General features: G+C 22.9%; 1 protein-coding gene across 4 annotated transcripts in view; it reads left to right on the top strand.

Moving 5' to 3' along the window:
* The window catches only part of LOC117181860 (autophagy-related protein 13 homolog), a 24,655-nt gene that overhangs the window by 15,173 nt on the left and 3,436 nt on the right, over positions 1-6,046 (top strand). The gene's annotated exons all lie outside the window — the stretch shown is intronic.

The following is a 6,046-nucleotide window of genomic DNA, read 5'->3' as shown; positions in this document are numbered from 1 at the left end:
TTTTTACACCAAACCGATGCATTTTCTATCCAAAAATATAAGTGCAGTCATCACATAGTGTCACCTATTCACCTTTTGTCACCTATTTTCAATTTTGTCACCTATTTTCAATGTTGTCACCTTTTGTCACCTATTTAAGGAATTTGTCACCTTTTTCTCTTATTTTGGGATTTCTTATCTTTTGTCACCTTTCTTCAGCTGAAAAAGTAAAATTTTATTCAAAATTACAACTTGCACACCAAACACAGTTTTTATTACACTTTTCTAATCGACGAATCTTAAACCAAATGATCGAATTTTCAAACAAAAAAATTAAACTTCAACCAGGAAGAGTTGCATTGACAAACATAATTTTTAATTTTTAATTTGAAAAGATGAATATTTTACAAGCCAGTTCAATTTTGAGGCAAGGAAGACGAATTTTCAACTAAAAGATATGACTTTTCTAACAAATAAGAACTTTTACACCAAAAGGATTAATTTTCTATCCAAAAATACAAGTGTTTAATAAATCAGTTGAAATTTTGATCAAAAAGATTACTTTTTAAGAAAATAATTGAATCAAAAAGGATCAATTTTTAACCAAAGAAGATGACTTTTAGCCATTTTTTAGCCAAAAGGTGATATTTTTTTTAGCAAATAGTTAAATTTTCCACTCAAAACGTCGATTTTTAAAGTAAATGAGAATTTTCAATCCAAAAAGTATCAATATTCCACAAAAACTTGTCTTTTTAACAAAATAGTTGAATTCAGATTAATTCTGAAAAGGAAATATAATACTTTTTTCGTTTTTGATAAAAAGAACTAACTTTCAATCGAAAAAGATTTTTTGAACCAAGAGATTAATTTCTACAAAAGCATAAATTTTCGACCAAAAACGATGAATTTTTCAAAAAAATCGTTAAATTGTCACAAAAGTTATGCTTTTTAAGTAAAAGAGATGATTTATTAAACAAAAATACAATAATAGACTTTTCAAATAAAAAGAATTAATTTTCAATAAAAAAGATGAATTTTCAGCCAAAAAGTATTAATTTTCAATTTAAAAAAAAATGAATTTTCTGCCAAACAATATAATTGTTCGTCCAAAAATGATTACTTTTTAACAAAAGACTTTAATTTTCAATAAAATAGTTCAAATTAATTTTGGAACAGAAATATGATACTTTTTGTTTTTGATCAAAAGAACTAACTTTCACTCAAATAAGATAAATTTTGAACCAAATAATAGATTTTTCGAACCAAGAGATTAATTTGAAACAAATAAAGGTGACTTTTTAAGAAAATAGTGGAATTTTCAATAAAATAATTAAACTTTCAACGAATTTGTGGAGTTTTAAACTAAACACCAAAAATATAATATTAGATTTCAATAAAAATTATTAACTCTCTAACATAAAAGGTGAATTTGTAACAACTAAAAAAAAAAGATTTTTCCACCAAAAGATAAATTTTCAACCAAAAAATATTAATTTTCTACAAAAGTATAAATTTTTTACCAAAAACGATCACTTTTTCAAAAAAATCGTTGAATTTTCACGAAAAGTATGTTTTTTAATTCAAAGAGATTATTTCTTAAACAAAATTACAATAATAGACTTTTTAAATAAAAAGAATTAATTTTCAATCAAAAAAGATGAATTTTTAACCAAACAATATAAAATTGGACCAAAAACGATTACTTTTTAACAAAAGACTTTAATTTTCAACAAAATAAATCTTTAAATAGTAGAATTTGTAACCAAAAAGTAGAATTTTGAACCAAAAAAATGATTTATTAAAAATTCCACTACTTGGTTGAAAGTTGAACGAATTTTTTCATTTTTTTTTCGTTAAAGATTCGTAATTTTAGTTGTAAGTTCGTTTTTTGGTTAAAAAAAAACAATTCTTTTTGTTGAAAAAATGTTGTTTTTCTTAACTGCAAATTCAAATATTTTGTTAAAAAAGTTAACTGATTAATTGTAAATAAACTTTTTTGTTGTTATTTTATATTCTCGTTTTCAAAATTAAGTTGTTTTATAGAGAATTAGGCTTTTTGGCTTGAAAATTCAACAAACACTTTTGTTTTTAATTAAAATTTGGTTTGGAAATATCAACTATAATATTTTTTGATAAACATTAATATTTTTTGTTGAAAATTTAACAATTTGGTTAACATTATTTTTCATTCTTGACTGAAAAATTTTGATTGGTAGAAAATTCATTTTCTGGTAGAAACTTCATCTCTTTTGGAGTTTTTGGTTAAAAATGCATTAAAAATGCAAATGCAAATAAAAATGTATGAATTTTTTTAGAACAAAAATTTTGTTGACTTTTCACGATCAAAATATGAATTACAAGAAATAAGTTTCTACGAAATAAATTTTCAACCAAGAAGATCATCAAGTTTGAAAGTTTCACACTTTCTTACTTTTTTGATACTTTTTTAGGCAAAGCTATTGTTTTTGCTACTTCTTTCAGTAGAGTGATATACAAAATTGATCGTATTAACAGAATTCAGTGTTTTTTTTTACATTCTCATCATTATTTAATTTTTTTTATTTATATATCATTATTATTTTCTTTTTTGAGAAATATTAATTAAACATTTTTTTAAGGTAATTAGTAATATTTTTGTTGAAATAATTGGAAAGAGTGACGCCAAAGTTAGCCCATTTTTTGGACCTCCCTAGCGACTTGGGGAAAAAATTAAAAATATATGTAAAATCATTTTTCATTGTTTTTGTTTCTATAAAATAAACCTTACAAAAGTAAAATCACGTATTTTCTTGATTGGTAAGGGATTGATGTGAAAAATGATTTTATAATTAGTGGTATTTTTAATTTTTTAATTTTTTGGGGTCTTCTCTACCCCTAAATAGGGGTAATTTTTGGAAATTCTTAAAAAACGAAAAGCGACGCTCACTTTATGTTTCAATGACGAGTAACTTGATACCTGTAACATATTTTTATATTTTTCCCCAGGTCGCTAGCGAGGTCCAAAAAAATGGGCTAACATCAGCTTATTTTGGCGTCACTTTTTAATGCTATTTTTGTAATACTTTTTTATTTTTAAGAATACTTTTTTCTGCAGAAAGATACTTTTTTTAGTGCCATAGGACGGGAATTTTGTTACAAAGTCATAATTTTTTTATCGAAAACTCAACTGTTTTGTATAAAATTCATAATCTTAGTTGAAAATTCATCGCTTTTGTTGAAAATGGATTTTGGTTGCAAATTTGGTTAAAAATGCTTCTTTTTGCGTAGAAATTTAAACTCGTTTGCGGAAAATCCATTTTTTTGGTTGGGGATGTTGTTAAAATTTTGCGAGGATGTTGCTCCAAATTCTTATTTTTTGTTAAATTTAACTGGTTGAAAATTCGTTTTTTTGTTTGTTGAAAACAAATTCTTTAAACTGAAATCTTTCTGTAATCTTTGAAATCTTATGAAATAGTTTTAAATATTTTAAAATGATTGAAATTTTTTGAAATGTTCGCGATCTTCTGAAATATTTCTAAAGTTTTTAATAGTCTTTTGGAATTTTTGAAATCATTGGGAAATCTTTGTGAAATCTTTGGAAACTTTTGGGATTTTTGTAAATATTTGAAAACCTTTTTGGATCTTTGAAATCTTTGAGAAATTTTTTTAATCTATATTTTTTGCGTTATCTTTGAAATCTTCTGAAATAGTTCTGAAATAGTTTGAAATTTTTTAATGATCTTGTAGAATCTTTGAAATCGCGGCGAAGCATTTGTGAAATCTTTCTATTATTATTTAAATCTTTCTATAATCTTTACGAATTCTTTGAAATATTTGAAATTTTTTGGACTCTCTACCGAAGCCTTTGTGAAATATTTTTGTAATCTTTTAAATCTTTGGGAGATATTTTGAACTTTTTACGAAATCTTTTGGAAATTTCGGAATTTTTAAAATCTTTTATACGTTTGTGAAATATTTTTGAAATATTTTTGAAGCTTTTCTGAAATGGTTGCTAACTTTTTTAATCTTTTGTAATTTTTTTTTTTTTAATATGAATTCTTTGTGTTATATTTGAAATCTTCTGAAATAGTTTGAAATTTTTTAAAATGATTAAAATTATTGAAATCTTTTGAAATCTTTGCAAAATCTATTTGAAATTTTTGAAATCGGAAGATTAATGAAATAGTTTGAAAGGTTTGAATTCTATTTGGTATCTTTGAAATCATTGAGAAATCTTTTAGAAATATTTTGAAATCCGTGAAATCTGTTAAATGTTTGAATAATCATTTGGAATCTTTGAAATTATTACGAAATCTTTAAAATCATTTGAAATTTTCCTAAATTTTTAAAAATATTTTGAAACCTTTGAGATATTTTGGAATCTTTGAAATAAGTAGAAAATAATGTAAATATTTAAAGTTTTCTGAAATGTTTTAAAGTATTTAAAAACCCTTGAAATCCTTTGGAATCTTTCTTTGAAACCATGGTGAAATTTGTGAAATAATTTAAAAACTTTTAAATGTTCTGAAATTTTTTGTAATATTTTGAAATCTTTGAAATAATTACGAAACTTTCGAAATTTTTAAAGTCTTCTGAAATTTGTTGAAATATTAAAAAAAAATTTAATACCTTTATGAACTATTTTGAAACATATTATTTTGAAACATTTCAGTATTTTTTTGGAATCTCTGAAATCATTTGCGAAATCTTTGTTAAATAATTTAAAATTTTGAAATCTTCTGAAATTGGTTGATAATCTTTTGAAATGTTTGAATTACCTTTGGAATATTTTGGAATCTTTATAATATTTTGAAATAGTTTATTAAACTTTTGGAATCATTAGGAAATCTTTAAAGTTTTTTTTTTAATTTTTCGCAGTATTAAAAAACTTTTGAAATCATTTAGAATTTCTTAAATCATCTGAAATATTGTGTAATATTTGAATAATCTTTTGGAGTCTTCGAAATTGTTGTGAAATCTCTGTGAAATTATTTATAATCTTTTAAATATTCTTAAATATTTTATAATATATCGAAATCTTTGTGAAATATCTTTAAATTTTTCGAAATATTTGAAATCTTTTGAAATTTTTATAAACATTTGAAATCTTTTGAAATCTTTGCAATTTTCGGAAATATTTTATAATGTTTGAATAATCTTTTGGAATCTTTGAAATAATTGCGAAATCTTTGTGAAAATAATTGTAATCTTTGAAAACTTTTAGAATTTTTGGAAATATTTGGCGACCTTTTGACATTTTTTAATTCTTTGTGAAATATTTTGAAATCTTTGCGAAATATTTTTAAAAGTTTCGAAATGTTTGGAATCTTTTGAAATTTAAAAAAATCTTTGAAATCTTTTGAAAACTTTTAGAATTTTTGGAAATATTTGGAAACCTTTTACAATCTTTGAAATATTTTGAAATCTTTGTGAAAAGTTTGATATCTCACATTTTTGCCTAATATTTGAAATCTTCTGGAATATATTAAAAGTTTTTAATAATCTTTTGGAATTTTTGCAGTTATTTCGAAATCTTTGTGAAATCTTTAGAAACTTTTCGAATCTTTGTAATTATTTCGAAACCTTTTTGAATCTTTGTGAAATATTTTAAATAATTTGTGAAATGTTTGAAATCGAAATTTTTTGGGTAATCTTTGAAATCTTCTGAAATAGTTTGAAATCATTGAAATCTTTTCGATCTTATGAAATATTTTGAAATTTTTGAATAATTTGTTGGAATCTTTGAAATTATTGCTAAATCTTTATGAAATCATTTTAAATTTTTGAAAACTTTTGGGAAATATTTGGAAATCTTTTGCAATCTTTGAAATATTTTTAATTCTTTGTGAAATGTTTGAAATCTGACATTTTTGCCTAATCTTTTCGATCTTCTGAAATATTTTGAAATGTTTAAATAATCTATTGGAATCTTTGAAATTATTGCGAAATCCTTGTGAAAACAATTGAAATCTTGGGAAACTTTTGGAAATTTTGGAAATATTTGGAAACCTTTTGAAATTTTTAAACTCTGTGAAATATTTTGAAATCTTTGAGAAATGTTTGAAATCTAAATTTTGTGCGTAATCTT

The sequence above is a fragment of the Belonocnema kinseyi genome, chromosome 10 (genome assembly GCF_010883055.1).
Source record: "Belonocnema kinseyi isolate 2016_QV_RU_SX_M_011 chromosome 10, B_treatae_v1, whole genome shotgun sequence".
Classification (NCBI taxonomy): Eukaryota; Metazoa; Arthropoda; class Insecta; order Hymenoptera; family Cynipidae; genus Belonocnema; species Belonocnema kinseyi.
The sequence above is the reverse complement of the archived record's forward strand: the minus strand, read 5'-3'. Positions and strand labels throughout refer to the sequence as shown.